At 31.4% G+C, this 18001-nt stretch overlaps 2 pseudogenes; both read right to left on the bottom strand.

Annotated features, from left to right (window-relative positions):
* Positions 1–2177: 2177 nt before the first annotated feature.
* On the bottom strand, positions 2178–4717 carry LOC121392762 (annotated as a pseudogene).
* Positions 4718–8692: 3975 nt separating this feature from the next.
* On the bottom strand, positions 8693–11052 carry LOC121392763 (annotated as a pseudogene).
* Between the last annotated feature and the right edge of the window lie 6949 nt (positions 11053–18001).

Below are 18001 nucleotides of genomic sequence, written 5' to 3'. Positions count from 1 at the left end.
GGAGAAACATCGACTTTGATACGTTCATTGTTCGACTTGATGGGGATCGATTCTTTGAAATTGTAACTGTAGCAACTTGTAATCCTAGTTCAATTACTGTTAGTTATAACAAATGGCAACAAACAGTCCTGTGTTATTCTTTCTTTCTTTTAGTCTCTACAACAACAAGAAGTTACCCACAAGTAGAAACCGTAATGTATTTCTTGATAACTCTCTGTTTCATTTTAACATTGGGAGCTATTGTGTTACTTGTACTAGCTTGTCAGCAGCGTTATATGTAAGAAATATTTGACCAATAAATTTTATCTTTTCTTTTTTTGTTAAGTGCTATCAACTCCATCATGAAAGATCGAGTCCTTGATGCATTCTATGGTAACCCTGATCCCTTCTCTCTTAGAAGGTGGCGCTATGCCTAGAGACTTCTCTGGGGAGTCTTTTGAAATGAAAGGGTAATTTTTTTTCTCCTGTCCAGTTATCTTTTTTTATTTTACTTTTATTTTTATTAATATTCTTATTTTTGTCACAAATCTAGAAGAGTAACGAAGAACATGATTTTATACTGATCCACACTTTCATTTGAGTCCTCTAGAAACCAGCAGAGGAGCCTCTTCAGTGTAAGTATTGCATTATTAATATTTAGAATTATAGCATCACTCCTCTCTGATCTGTAGTGGGAGATGCTTCCAGTATGCAACAAGAAAATCCATTGTACAGTGAATATGCTGATGAGGAACTCCGAGTGGATCTGTTCCAACCTCCGTCAGATGAAGAAAACTGAAGGTATGAAGATATCTGTTTGTCTTCTTTTCACTTGTTTCACTTTCTCTTTTTTATACACACACACACACACACACCAACACACACACACATATGCACACACACACACACACCACACACACACACACACCCACACACACACAACACCACACACACACACACACACCCACACACACACACACACACACCCACACACACACATACACACACACACACAACACACCACACACACACACACACACACATGTAACTTACAGGTGATATCGATGAAGGTCGTCTCCTTCATGCAGCTATTCACGCTGATGATTTTGATGACAACGATTCCACTACTCTTATTTAATATGCTCCAAACAAACTTATGTTATGTTTCTAGATAATTTTGAGTTGGTTTTTAAAACGCCATATTTTATGCTATACATGTTAATACACACTTACTGTTATTACAAAATATAATAGACTACTACATTCTATTTTATATTATTGTGTGCAACATTATTTTTTGAAGTGTTCTTGTTTTGATTTAGAGATTATAATAATTTAATATCAAACTAGTACTCTAGTATTGTGTAGATTCATTGTTAAATTTGATTGGTTGATTTAGCCAATCTATAGTTGTTTTCATTGTATAATTATAATGCATAATAAAATACTAGAAGTTTAATAACCATTATATACTTTGTTCTTATTGTTAATACTAATGACAAGTCATTAGTTGATTGTCAGAGTTTATAAGATTCTATATAGCATCTCATTAGACAATAGCCACCAATCATATTTATATTCACAATGTAGTCTATTTCTCCCTAATGTTTGTACTGTATAGTAGCATGGAAGATAGAGCATCTGTTGCTTTATCTTAATAGGGAATACTGTAGTCTACTTCCATTATTATTATTAACGTCTGGGCAACTGTAGTAAATAATACAGAGTGGTGTTTTATTATATATACTTCAGTATCTCATTATGTATTATTTGCACCAAAAAAAACAAATAGAATTATCAACTAAAACCAATCCACGGTGAATATACTGTTATTTTGTAATATATTTTGTTTCCATGAGCTAATTGCTACACGTACAAGTAGTGTTTACTTTAACTGTGAAACAATTTGTAAACAGCTGAAGACTAGATAAGCAGCTGAAGACTAGATTATTCTTTTAGATGAAACAGAGTAAAATCAAACTCAAAAGTTTATTGTTATAATATAATATCACTACAAAAATAGCTAATTAATTTATTATTATTACTAACAAATATTTATTGTTGTATGATCTAACATAACAACATATTGTTTCTACGAACTATTAATATTTAGTTAAAAAACTACAACAAAAATAAATAATACTTCAAATGTTGAAAAACTAAAAAAAAATAAAAAAAGCCACACTTATTATAAAGTTTTAAGAGAAAGTGATACCAGCTTGTCGATAGACTTCATAAATTTTCTCCAAAGCACACACGTAGGCAGCAGTACGAAGATCAAGTCCTAACTTATAACGATCAAGTGCCTTCATGATTTGCTAGCATTGAAAGAATATGGACAGAGTGTGAAAACAAATACATTGACTTACCTTTGCTGATCTCACCACAGTCCATTCCAAACCAGAATTAACAATGTCTTTCTCAGAAGCACCCTAATAACAAAAATTAGTTTTATTATATTAACAAATTAATAACAAACTTTTATACTTATATACTCACTTTTATACGGTTTCTTAATTCTGCTGAAGGAACAATAAAAACACCATTGATAAATTTCTCCCAAACTTTGTTCAACAGAATCTAACATAAAAATAATGCTATAATAATACTATCATATTGTTATAGTGTTTACAAGTGTGAGTGTATACTACTTAAACATATAAGATGTATATTATTATAATACATTATTATTAGATTATAATAATGATAACTTACTTAACAAATGGTAGTTGCTGTCTTCTTCATATTCCAAGTAAGACGTCCAAAACTGACATGATTCAAGTTCTTGAGCCATTCAAAGTAGGAGACAGTAACACCACCAGCGTTACAGAACATGTCCTAAGAGAGAACATACTGTTAAATATCAGTAATTTAGTTATACTCCAGGGAAAATTCTTAATCTTTACTTACTGGAATAACTAAAACATTCTTTTTATGAAGAATTTTTTCAGCTGCAATGGTTTGTAGGTCCATTGTCTCCTTCAGCAATAATCTATAAAGATAATGTCAAGAGTGAGTCATCAAATGTATTCATGTACACATGTATATATTGGTGTGGATGATTTTAACTGTGAGAATAAAATCAAAACATCACCTTAGCTTTGATGTTCTCAGCAATTTCAGCTGTAATTTGCTGTTCACCAGCAGCAGACTAATATATCACAGTCAGCTTCAAGTAGATTGTTGTCTGTGGGTTGAGCACCAGGAAAAACCAATAATAGATCCAAAATTTGTCTGTAAATGTAAAAACAAGATAAAAAAATCAAGATGGTGACTATGACACTAGCCTAAAAATCATTAACTACACTTATTTTACACTTGACTGCCTTTCATTCACCTCTTTGTAATCTTCTAGTTCTTTGGGATCAATGCCTTGAGGATTGTAGATAGAAACCATCCATTCCATTACACCAATACACTTGGCACCTTCACGACAAAGATATCGCATTGAATGGAGGCCGACGTTGCCAAAGCCCTATAGAAATAGTAAAGAGAAGTGCTTAATAATCACATCATATATAATTATAGTATAATACATGCATTATAAATCTGGAAATCACAGTGTATTAAATATTGATGTTATTTTATTTTCATGGTATTGAGGATTATGACTATAATTAACACCATCAGTTTGTGGTTTGTGTTATGAAACAACCATAAAAATTAATTTACAACATAGTATAATAAACTTGATATAAAAATAAATATCATATAATAGATTCTATTCTAATGTACCTGGATAACAAAAAGTCTTTCCTTGAAGTCCAGGTGTCAATCCAATTTGGGAACAGAATCTGTCCTCATCAATGAAGCTTTTAATGCTATGGAACAAACCCTATATAGATTGTAAAAGGATAGTTTATTTGTTGCAGTTAACACATACTTCCAGTAGCTGATGTTCTTCCATGTATACCACCCAGTGGTATTGGTTTACCAGTAACACAAGCATGTGCATTGATGTCAGCATTACCTGATGGAAAGAAATGAACATGTTACATTACATTATACATTGGTCTGTCTACTGACCATGAGTCATGGCGTAAGTATCAGCTATCCAACTCATTTCTCTCTCGCCTGTTCCCATATCAGGAGCTGGAACATCTAGACCAGGACCAATAAATCCTTTCTTTGCCAATTCCATAGTGAAACGACGAGTAATTTTCTCAAGTTCTTTTACCTAAAGAGCAAGAAATAAGTATAACAGCAATTCTAGTATAAAATTAAATTGATGTATGGGAACTAAATATTGTAAATAGCTCTTACAGAATATTTTTGGGGTCAACTTTAATACCACCTTTAGCACCACCAAAAGGTACATCAACCATAGCATTTTTGAATGTCATTAGAGTAGCTAATGCTTTCACCTCATCTTCAGTTACATCTTCACTAAAAACGTATTCCTACAAGAGACAAATAAAATAATCATGAGAGAGAGAGAGAGAGAATGCAATCATAATAAGAGCACTTAATGTCATGAAATGTTTTCCTAAAGTGAACAGAGTCCATTCATGCACTTAGCTGGTGTTCTTAACTGTAGTACATAAACTTTGTATGAAAATGGGACAAGAACAGAAATTAGACAAAAGATTTAACAATCAAATACATCATACCTCCTTTACAAGGGATCTTATGCTGTAAATGTTGGGCCCTCCATGCTTTTATCACTTCTATTTTACCATTGTCACGGATGATGGGAAAGTTGATTCTGGAGAACATGATTACAGGGTAAGATGAGGTTGAGTACATCTTCAGCATAATTACGTTTTTCTGTTCACTGATCATCCTTTTGTCATCAGCTATTAATTTATCAAAAACAGTTTGTGATGCACTAAGAACAATAACATGACAATCAGTGATGTAACAAGGGATATTAAATTAGTAAAAATATTTTTATATTGTTAATTAAACTCTGAAAAAACTATATCTTCTGTCCAACAATACTTGCAAGTACATGTTTATAAAATAACCTATATTACCACACAAAATCTACTGGTGACTATTACAAGTACAAGAGCAGAGAAAAAAAAACACTGAGCAATTTACAAACGACAAATAAAAATTTTCTGTGGTTAGATCCTAAGGCTTCAAAAATTTTTTGGAAATCATTTCAATGTATCAAGAAATGTTAACTCTTTTATACCTACATTATCTGACGTAAATGGTACTATTGCCAAGACAGACCTGGAAAAGGGGAAAACTATTGAAAATATAATTTTTATCATGTTTTAATTGATCATGTCCACCATTTAAATATAATGTGAATAGGGAGAATTCATTGTCAGATGTTGAATGAAGACTGTTGTAATGAGTAAAGTTTTATCTAATCTTATAAGTTTCTTAGAGACATCCAAAGCCAGTGTACCAGATGACATTTCAGCTAAGATTTTAAAACATACAGCTGGTTTTGCAACTTAACTAAACTGTTCAAATTAGATTATCAAATATGAGAAGAATGGAAATTTTGGTCATATCGTGTCCATTTCCAAGTCTCCTAGCGGTAATTCATGAAATGACTATCGAGCCATGTCATTGCTAAGTATTCTTTGTAAAGTGCTGGAACAACACTAATACTTGAACATTTTTAACATGAACTACCCTCTCTCTGACTTTCAATGAGGATTTATGAAATGTCAATCAATTATTACTGTATTACTGCCTATAACTGATGAATGGTTACAGGCATTGAAAAAAGAGATGAAGTCTAAAAAAGGTTCTTGACTCTGTTTCCCATAATCCACTACTCAGCAAACTAAAGTTCATTGGGTTAAATAATTTGATTATTATCAACTACCTCACAAACAGAAGACAGATAGTCAAAGGTAGTATAGATCAGACTAGTATTGTTTTAGTTAACTATAACTAAAACCCTTTTAGTTATTCTATTTGACTTTCAGTTAACTAAACTATTAATCTTTTCATCAGACAATTAACTAACTAAAATTAACTATAATATAGTTAATTTTAGTTATTATAATATATATATATATGTGACCAGATTTTCAAAAAGGGATTACTTCTGGCAAAACATTCGTGACATGATTATGAAAAAAGACAACTGTTAACACATCACAAAAATAGTTTTGTATACATATAGCTGCTATGTATATGTACAACTATCATGGAACTGCATCTATGTATCTGTTTTTTCAGGTGTTTTAACAGCACTCTCATCTGCAGTAGTAACAGCTCCATTTTGGGATGATATTGTATTGACAAATGCTAGAATAGGTTGAGTATGGAATTGTCACTTCTACAGATACATCATATGTCATCAATGAAGTAGAAACATTTTTGAAACTACAACAAAAAGGTTGATTTGGAATTAGATTGGGGCTTGGTAGCAAGGTGGTTAAATGTCTGCCCATTTGGAAACATTAATTGTGATCAGGTGAAATATTGTAAACATTTTTTAAAACACACTTACTGTTCTTTTATCATAGAGTAATACATTCCAAGCACATGTGGGACCCAAGTACACCAAGTGTTGGAATAAAACTCAAAGAGAATTACCATACGAATGTCAATCCTTCAGACCATCAACTTTAGTTCAACCTTATAATTGCACAAGTGGATAACTAATATAAGCAACAACAGCTGTTCGATATTGGAATATATTGAGTGAATCCCAAATAAACCAGTCTAGATTGAAATCTTTTAAATTCAAATTATTTATTTAACCAATTGTAATATTTTAATATTATTAATCTTGTTCCTACTAGCTATAGGGCATTTCATCATAATAATTCTTACTATGTAAATTGTCCTGCATGTGTTTATTATTCTCAACACAATTTTGTTAAAAAACAATCAGGGCAATATTAATCATTATGTTATGTTTTCATGCATCACTTCATCTCTTACCTTCTCAATAAATTGAGCCCCATGTCATTGAAACCGAGTTTGTCTTCATCTTGAAGAGTGCTTGAAATACTGGAACATCGACTCCTTGAGAAAACAATTGTCTCGTTTGAACGAGACGTCTTCCAGGTAGACGTAACAATTGGTTTTAAACTCATTTTGTTTTTGTTTGCAGAAATATCAACACAGACACTCTAATTAAGATTTTAAAATCAAACGCAATTAACTTGAAGGAAGACTTTAATCTATCTTCTCCACCGAAATTGCAAGAGACTGGAGTGCGTCGTCTATTAATGACTAATAAAGTTGCTCAGAGACCAAGTTAATTCATTTTGGGGGACTAACATGGGGCGGCTAGTTTGAAGAAGAGACTGACCCGTTTTGACGTGTTGCCATTAGCAACTTACTGAAGCCGAAGGTGCTCAGAGACCACGTAATTAATTCATTTGTTTGGAGCTGAGTTCTCGAAGATACATCGACATCCTTAAGAAATTGATTGGAGAGACAAAGTTCTTATAGAATAATCCGCCTAAAGTCATGCCTCATAAAAAACAAATAAGTGATATCAATCAAAATTATTATAGTTTGATAGTAGGAGTGTTAATTATTGTCAGTTGGAATCTTGTGATGTTGCAAAAAAATAAAAATTAATGGTTTTGAAATTAATTTGACTATAGTAATTAACAAGATGTATTGCATGTATCTGGACAATCTGCAGAAAAGAAAAATGGAAGTAATCCATTAATAGAGTAACGTTTGTTTATAGTTAACCAGAGTGATTTGGTTATTTAGTCTTTCCACGAAACTCGATTTCCTTTTATTATGCAGATTCATTTGTAAAATTGATTGGTTGATTTAACCAATCTATAGTTGTTTTTCATTGTATAATTATAATGCATAATAAAATACTAGAAGTTTAATAAAACAGCTACTTTCTTTTCATTACTAATAAGTCATTTGTTGATTGTCAGAGTATAAGATTTGTAAAACATATCATTAGACACCATTACCTTAATCATATCTGTATATACAAAGTAGTTTATTTCCTTCTCACTGCAGTAACAAGAAAGGATAGAACATTCATTGCTTTCTTTTAATAGGGAAATCTGTTGTTCTACTTCCAATATTATCACTAACGTCGAGCAACTGTAGTAATTAAGTGAGAGTGGTGTTTTTTTATATCTTCAGTATCTTATTATGTACTATTTAGAACAAAAATGACAATAACTTCGTCAAATAAACTAATCTATTTTTACAGTGAATATACTAAATTATTGTGTAGTATATTTTTTCCATGAACTAATGCTACACATACAAGTAGTGTTACTTTAACTGTGAAACAATTGTAAGCAGCTGAAGACTAGAGTATCTTTTTATTATTATAACTTTTTATATGAAAGAAAGAACAATCAAACTCAAAGTTTATTGTTTATAATATAATATCACTACAAGAATGGCTAATTAATTTATTATATTACTAACAAATAATAATAATAATTATTGTTATATGATCTAACATAACAATATATTGTTTGTATTAATTATTAAGATTTAGTCAAAAACAACAACAAAAATAAATAATACTTCAAAACTAAAAATAAAGAATCCAAATACTATGCAAAGTTTTAAGAGAAAGTGATACCAGCTTGTCGATAGACTTCATAGATTTTCTCCAAAGCACACACATAGGCAGCAGTACGAAGATCAAGTCCTAACTTATAACGATCAAGTGCCCTTCATGATTTGCTAGCATTGAAAGAAGAATATTGACAGAGTGTGAAAAACAAATACATTGAACTTACCTTTGGCTGATCTCACCATAGTCCATTCCAAACCAGAATTAACAATGTCTTTCTCAGAAGCACCCTAATAACAACAATTAGTTTTATTATATTAACAAATAATAACAAAAACTTTTATACTTGTAACTCACTTTTATACGGCTCTTAAAATTCTGATGAAGGAACAATAGAAACACCATTGATAAGTTCTCCTAACTTTGTTTCAACAGATCTAACATAAAAATAATGCTATAATAATAAACTATTGTATTGTTATAGTGTTTAAAAGTGTGAGTGTTTACTACTTAAACATATAAGATAGTATTATTATTAATACATTATTATTTAGAATATTATAATAGTGATACTTACTTAACAAATGGTAGTTACTGTCTTTTCATATTTCCAAGTAAGACGTCCAAAACTGACATGATTCAAGTTCTTGAGCCATTCAAAGTAGGAAGACAGTAACGCCACCAGCATTACAGAAACATGTCCTAAGAGAGAACATATCGTTAATATCAGTAATTTAGGTATACTCTGGGAAAAAAACTCTTAATTTTTACTTACTGGAATAACTAAAACATTCTTTTTATGAAGAATTTTTTCAGCTGCAATGGTTGTAGGTCCATTGGCTCCTTCAGCAATAATCTATAAAGATAATTTCAAGACTGACTCATCAAATGTATTCATGTACACATGTATATATTGGTGTGGATGATTGTAATCTGTGAGAATAAAGTTAAAACATCACCTAGCTTTGATTTCTCAGCAATTTCAGCTGTAATTTGCTGTTCACCAGCAGCAGGTACTAAAATATATCACAGTCAGCTTCAAGTAGATTGTTGTCTGTGGGTTGAGCACCAGGAAACCCAAAATAGATCCAAAATTGCCTGTAAATGTAAAAACAAGATAAAAAAAATCAAGATGGTGATTATGACACTAGATTAAATATTATTAACTACAATTATTTACACTTGACTGCCTTTCATTCACCTCTTTGTAATCTTCTAGTTCTTTGGGATCGATACCTTGAGGATTGTAGATAGAACCATTCCATTCCATTACACCAATACACTTGGCACCTTCACGACAAAGATATCGCATTGAATGGAGCCCGACATTGCCAAAGCCCTATAGAAACAGTGAAGAGGAGTGTTCAATAATCACATTATATATAATTATAGTATAATACATGCATTATAATCTGGAAATCTTAGAATGGTGTATTAAATATTGATGTTATTTTAGTTTCATGGGTATTGAGGATTATGACTATAATTAACACCATCAGTTTGTGGTTCGTGTTATAAAACAACCATAAATGTTAATTTACAACATAGTATAATAAACTTTACATAAAAATAATTATTATATATAAATTCTATTCTAACATACCTGAATAACAAAAGTCTTTCCTTGAAGTCCAGGTGTCAATCCAATTTGAGAACAGAATCTGTCCTCATCAATGAAGCTTTAACGCTATGGAACAAACCCTATATGCATTGTAAAGGATAGTTATTTGTTGCAGTTAACACATACTCTTCCAGTAGCTGATGTTCTTCCATGTATACCACCTTGTGGTATTGGTTTACCAGTAACACAAGCATGTGCATTGACGTCAGCATTACCTGATGGAGGAAAGAAAACATGTTACATTACATTATACATTGATGTATCTACTGACCATGAGTCATGGCATAAGTATCAACATCCAACTCATTTCTCTTTCGCCCGTTCCCATATCAGGAGCTGGAACATCTAGACCAGGACCAATAAATCCTTTCTTTGCCAATTCCATAGTGAAACGACGAGTAATTTTCTCAAGTTTTCTTTCACCTAAAGAGCAAGAAAAAGTATAACAGCAAGTCTATTATAAATTGAATTGATATCTGGGAACTAAATATTGTAAATAGCTCTTACAGAATATTTTTGGGGTCAATTTTAATACCACCTTTAGCACCACCAAAAAGGTACATCAACCATAGCATTTTTGAATGTCATTAGAGTAGCTAATGCTTTAACTTCATCTTCAGTTACATCTTCACTAAAACGTATTCCACAAGAGACAAATAAAATAATTATGAGAGAGGAGAGAGAGAGAGAGAGCAATGATACTAAGAGTAGTTATGTTAATAAAATGCATTCCTAAAGAGATCATGGTCTTAGCTGGCGTTATAAAGTTTAAATAGTACATAAATATTGTATAAAATGAGACAAGAACAAGAATTAGACAAAAGATTCAACAATTAATTACATCATACCTCCTTTACAAGGGGTCCTATGCTGTGAATGTTGGGCCCTCCATGCTTTTACCACTTACATTTACCATTGTCACGGTTGATGGGAAAGCTGACATGGAGGACATGATTACAGGGTAAGATAAGTTTGAGTACCCTTCAACATAATTACGTTTCTCCTGTTCACTAATCATCCTTTTATCGGCGGCTATTAAAATCCTCAACAACAATTTGTGACGCCTAAAGAACAATACCAATCAATAATGTAACAAAGAATATTAAATTGGTAAAATATTTTTTTCATTCTTAAATTAAACTAAAAATATGTACCTGTATAAACAAATACACATGTGAGTACATGTTTACTAACATGGTTTACATACATGTACACGCCTTCCTTTACATGTGCTACTACTACAAATGAAGGCGTTTCATATAATTATGAAAAGACAGGAAGTGGCAGTAATGATAAGTAGTTCCATTCATTTATAAACTACATATGATATAATTATCTTAATTAATTAATTAATAATGTAATTTTAGTAATAAAAATAAAATTATACTGTTTGCATTTCGATAAGTTGACTCAGTCAATGACTTTTTAGAGACAAACACCTGTTTTAGATAATCAGTGTTAACTAGTAACAATTAATAGTAATCACTATATGTTAAATCTTCATGCATCGCTTCATCTCTCACATTCTCACTGAATTTGAGCACCATGTCATTGAAACTAAGTTTGTCTTCATCTTGAAGAGTGCTCGAAATACTGGAACATCGAATTCCTTGAGAAAACAATTGTCTCATTTGAATGAGACGTCTTCCAGGTAGACGCAAACAATTGGTTTTAAACTCATTTTGTTTTGTTTGTTTTCAACAAAATATAAACACAGACGCTCTGATTAAGATTTTAAAATCAAAAGCAGCGAAGAAAGACTTTGATCTATCTTCTTCACCGGAACTGCAGGTTGAAGAAGAGAGTCAGAGGTGTATTGGAGGCGTCACCCATTAGTAACCAATCAGATTGCTCAGAGACCTAGTTAATTCTTTTTGCAGGACTAACAGGGGAGGGGCTAGTTATTATATTTCTATGATACACGTGGTCTGAAATGGCTCTTAGTTTGGAGCTGAACTCTCAAAGATACGTCGACCTCCTTAGGAAATTGATTGGAGAAACAGAGTTCTTACAGAATAATCCGCCTAAATTCATACCTCAAGAAGATAGTGAGTGATATCAGTTTAAAAGGTTATAGTTTGATGGTAGGGATGTTAGTTATTGTAAGTTGGAAAATCTTGTTATATTAAAAAAATAAAATGGTTGAAATTAATTTGACTATAGTACTTTAAATTTGTTTTACTGTCCAAATATATAGTAAGGTGTAATATAAAAGAAGTTAGAAAGTCCTAAATTAAAAAAAAAACTGATAGAGATTATGATTGTAATGATTTCAAGATGCATTGCATTCATCTGGACAATCTGCAATAAAAATAGAAGCAATCCATTAATAGAGTGACATTATTTTATTAGTCTTACCACAGAACTCTTGATTTCCTTTCTTTCCTTTGTCTTTCTTGCCTTTCTTGTCTTTCTTGCCTTCTTGCCTTTTATCTTCTTACATTTGCAATAAAGACCTGGTTTCTTTGCCTTTGGGTTTCCTTGTAGAGCAACTGATTCACTCATGAAAGTGACTGTACTGATATTAGGAATTTTTATGTCAATAGCGTTAGGATCTTGTGGTGCATTGGTTCCATTGAACTCACACATTTATTGCATAGTATGAGAATACTCAATGAAAACGTGGTTGTTTGTACATCATCTTTTTCTTCATATTACATTGGAAGTCCAGTACTTTTATCATGCATCCTTCTTGGAGTTGTCCAGAAGTAACCTATACTATTTATTACTACCTGTACAAATCCATTTGATAGTTTCAGACATGATAAAGTAGTAGAGGTAAATTTTAGATCCACTTCTCGACCTTCTGCAGGCAAACACTTACCCTAGTAGCAAAAAGAATTTTTTAAAACGATATAGATTAGAAGTTAGTTTCTTACACATCCATCAGTCACATCGACATTGCCTAGAAAAAATTTAGCGAAGCATCCTCCACAGTTGTCAAGTTGACAGATTGCACTGTAACATTTTACACGTTGCTGTATCACAAGGATCCATTACTGTACAGTTACGTGCTGGTTTGTTACGTGGACAAGCTATAGGTATGAGAAGATGTTAGCATTAATTTGCATGGATAAAAACTCACGTGGTTGTGCATTAGACTGGTACACGAGAACAAAGAAAAGAAAATGCTGCCAGTTGCTACTAATGTTTTTTCTGCCATTATTGATGCACTTTGGAGTAGAGGAGAAAGATCTGGATATGAATTACTCACAAAAAATATTCTATGGATGAGGTTAGAGAAACTAGTGATGTTAAATCATTTGAGTCCCAGTTAACTTAGCTTAAAAGAACTGACTTACCAAAGTATAGCAAGGAGTATATTTAAACCCTGGAGCTCTTTTCCAGTACATCACACTACGCTGTGCCTTTATATACTAGTAGCTTAGAAACCATCACACATGTGTAACAGAATGTAGAAGTTATGCATAACTGTCCTCTCCCTGTTGTTGAGGAGCTTCTGTTTCTCAAGATATTTAATTAATTGGGAACTTTGCCAACTCAAAGTGTTCACAACCTTAAACAAATCAGCTTCTATTGTAAGTGATTCACAATAATTTGGCAGCTATTATCAGTTACACCCACTGTATTGTGTTAACTCCCAAAAAAAATTTGAGTGTGTTGTTAAATGTTTGCTTTATGGAATTTGGGTTATGTCGGTATTATTAGTTGGCTTGTACATGATTCTATTCTTTGACCAGCTTAACACAATTTATTATGTTGTGATTTTGGTTACAATATGTTAGCAGTTTTACTATGTACTATTGTTTTGTTTTTTAGGACCTTCAATTACTATTATCACAATAATAAAATAATATAATATTGTGTAGTGTATGTTATATATAATATATATAATATATCTATATATATATATATATATATATAATATATATATATATAGGTTCACTAGTCTACATGGATTAAACTTGCAAACAAGGGAATTTGTAAAAGATATCATCAAATCTTGAAGGTGAGATACTTTTACAATCCCTCTCATCAGGTTTATTCTAAAGAGTTATGATCGATTATTCATGATATATAGTTTATCATGAGATTCAATAATTAGCTGGCATTAACACTCCAATAAATAGCATTTATTATGGTTGTTGAAGAATATTCTTTTAAAGATCTTGAGTTGGCAAGTTATATAAACACTTATGGACTCATCAACGAAGACAACCAATAAAACTTATCATGCAGATCTGTCAAAATACATATCACTATGCTGTTTTTAAAGAAAGGAACTAGCCTTAGGCGCCATATATGGAGGGGTCTATATAGTATTTTATAATAAAACCATTCAAAATGTATGGCTATAGATTTCAATATAAGATATTATCTTTTACTAGTGTGATAGTGCAGTTAGTAGGAAATTTTTCATATATCTTATGTTTCACTGTAGACTGTCTGTATATACCTGTTGACTTGAGATTTAGTATAATTTTCTTCAATCATCATTAATAGAAATAACTGGTTCATTTGATTTGATCACTATATATTCCACTAACTTTTAAAATAGAATTTCCTCTTGAGAAAAATCAGTTAGTTGTAGCCATTCATTTATGGTATGATATAGTAGCAGAAGATTAATCCAATAGTTTGTAAACACTGCTAAATTGTGAGTAACATATTATAATATATTATTGCCTTGTAATTGTATTACTTCTATTAAATACACCAGTTGAAAGCAGTACACGATATAGTAAGTAATATGGCTACTATAGCTAGATGTACATTTACTACACTACCAGTACTGGACATAGTGTTATGAATGATTACTGATAATTCATTTAGGCATTGTTTTGAACTATATTAAATCATCTAATATTTTTCGATAGCAAGGTAATTCAAATGCAATTGGTATCAGCTTATCATAACTAATTACTGCGTTCCTCTGAATAGATACATTATATCAGTACTATATATCAGACTTTATATCTGGGTATAGTAATATTAATACACTTAAAAGTGAGTCCAGAGGAAGATTTGTTTTACATGACTTTTGCTATGTGTAATCCGAATATACTAACTATTAATTTGAATATACTAAAAGCTAGTAATATAAAGCCAATTATACCAGTCTAGATTGTGTTATAATTAACAAAGTAAAGACATAGTAATTCACGTACCCACCTACAGAGTATCAGTCCCCACCTAATGATAAGATAGTTGACCACTTGTATGGAAACTAGAGATTGTTATAATGTACTACCTCCCTGTTATAATTTTACTTACAATTAGAGTCAACCCAAATATTGAACTGTATACTCTGCAGTGTCAATTATGTAAAGTAATTTGTTATATAGCGTAATATTTCAAATGTAAACAAAATAAAAATTAATTACTATCATTATTATGGTAGTAACAACATTATGAATGCATATTACACACTGCATAGAGGGAGTATGGTTTTCTATATTTTGAGGTTGACCCTCTAATTACAATGAAATTATAAATGATATATTGTTAACATTTCAGATATATAAACAATAGTAGCATTTTACTTTGTTAGGAATATGTATAAATAGTGTAATCTTAAATAAATTAACAATTATTAACAGCTATTCTCGTGATGTTCTTATTTTTCTACGTGTATTCAAAATATCTTTTTATATTAATAAACTCAGGGTAACATAACAACACAATTTATTTTGTATAAAAAGAGTTAATTTAACTAAATTCAATTTATTTAGATACAATATAGATTGTTGTCACCCAGGAATTTCCTCAATTTGGACATCTTTGTGGGGCAGGCTATATGATGACAAAAAAGAAAAATGCCTTTGAAATATAAGCAAATATTTACTTACGACATGTTGGGTGTGAGCTTGACTTTAGTACATCACAGTAATAAGATAACTTTTTCTTTAGCTTGATCTGCTTTATCTTAAAAAGTTTTACTATTGATAAGAATGAAACCTGAAGTTATAGTTGGATGTATTATTGACATAGGAAGAAATTGGAAATTGGGATAGAAGAAACAACGATTACAGAGAACTAGAAATTTTATTTGGGAGCTCAACATTAAAGGAGCCTTTCTTTTTTCTGCTCTTTTGCTTAAAAATACGTTTGTATTTTGAATGTACAATTCTGTTTGTGAGGTCTGGGAGCTGTAGGTATATAGCAGGCTCTATTTTGGTAACTTTTGGTTAGATCGCGACATTTGCAGTTCGTGGCTTTAATGTACTAGTAACTCAAACCTTGGGCTGGCAACAAGTCTCTGAATAATGAATAAAGACAATAATTAAGCTGTTGGTTGTGAAGTGTAGTATCTTACGACAGTAGTAGTTGTCAACATAGTAGTAATATTAGAAGACGCAGATAGCACCAACAATCTTCATTGTATTGTGATTACTTTTAAAAATAGATGATATTTTTAATTTTAAAAGGAATCCAGAATATTTTATTCTTTTTGTCTGTTGGGTTGTAGAGAAACACTTACTTTTTTTTTTACACAACTTGAAGTTTATTTATTTCACAGCTTGAAGATGTGGTGGCGTCTTTAGTCTGTACTTCCTGTCTGTTGTGTAGTTCAAAACATGGGTCTTTTATGCTACTCTCAGGAATGTGAATTTTTAAGTTACTTTAGATGTAGCAAGAATTCAAAATCAGATTATAACACGAGTATAGTGGTATATACGCAATACTACAAAAATTATTTGTGGAAGTCAGTACAATTAGTGATGTTAATCTTAGGAAAAGAAAAAAAAAATACTTAATACTAATTATCATAAAATAGTTATTTAATTAATATATGTTTTAAAACGTTATTTAAAATTATTAGAAATAACATTTTATTTAAAATTCTATTTTGTACTAATGTGATTACCAAGCCTAAAGGCAAGGCCACCTAGTTGAGAATTTTTAGACTTTGTTGTCCATTATCTATAGTCTCATCCCCAGACATCATACCCATGGGATGAGACTAATCTGGTTAGCTAAGAAATTCCCTATTAAGACTATGTGGATTGTTGGCTCTAAATGTCTTGTATTTTTTCATTACTAGAGTCTATAAACATCTTCTTGAAAGCTATAAAGCCTCATACTATTGAAAATGGTGTGGACCACTAAAAGTTAAACATGTCACTTATGTTGAAGGGACGTTTGGCAATCTTATCATTAGAATATTCACCTCTGAGTGCTACCGAGGGTACTAGATCATTTATAGGTAGCCATTTGGGACTGTGTTTCTATGTGATCCTGAGACAGGGGTAAAGACATCCCTTCAAGTTAACTGTGGAGCGGGTACTTATAGATATATTATTATCTTGGACCAGATGTTTCCCTTCCATAGTCTGGGTTCAAAAGTTTACTTAACAAATGATTAAAGATATTGCTATATTTTAGGGTGACAAGTTTTTGTATGGACGTGTAGATACTGACTGTTTGGGACATGTTGCTTTGATATTACCCGACTGTTTATCCAGCTGGCTGAGAAAGAAACCCCAACTCAAAGTTCTGTGTGGGCTGTCTTCATTGCATGGTATGTAACTATGCCTCATTGGATGCTAGAATCATCCTATACATCTAAAATCACTAAGTTACTCCCATGTATTGGGAATGTAATTAGGTATTCTTTGAATGTGAGTGACAAATTGTAGATCAGAGCTATTAATAGATTTCTGTTTATCACCTTTCATGCATGCAGGTGTAGATTTTATTAGAAACTTCATGCAATAATAACAATTCAAATTTCAGTTAAATGAAAATTATTTTATAATTGGAATTTAGGTTCCTCAAATATTTGTAATAGTTGTATTATATTATTTGAAGATTATTTCTTTTGTAGTGAGAGAACAGTGTTAATACCTAATGTCGGTGTGTGGACATGTTACTAAAACATGTGAAAGAGTAGATTTTTACAAAATGGACCAGTTTACTGGATGATTCTGCCGATATGGATCCTTGTGATAGGTAACATACTGTATTACATTATAGATACTGTAGAGTACCTCCATAAGATCCAT

This window comes from Gigantopelta aegis, unplaced genomic scaffold (assembly GCF_016097555.1).
Source record: "Gigantopelta aegis isolate Gae_Host unplaced genomic scaffold, Gae_host_genome ctg4459_pilon_pilon, whole genome shotgun sequence".
Lineage (NCBI taxonomy): Eukaryota > Metazoa > Mollusca > Gastropoda > Neomphalida > Peltospiridae > Gigantopelta > Gigantopelta aegis.
The sequence above is the reverse complement of the archived record's forward strand: the minus strand, read 5'-3'. Positions and strand labels throughout refer to the sequence as shown.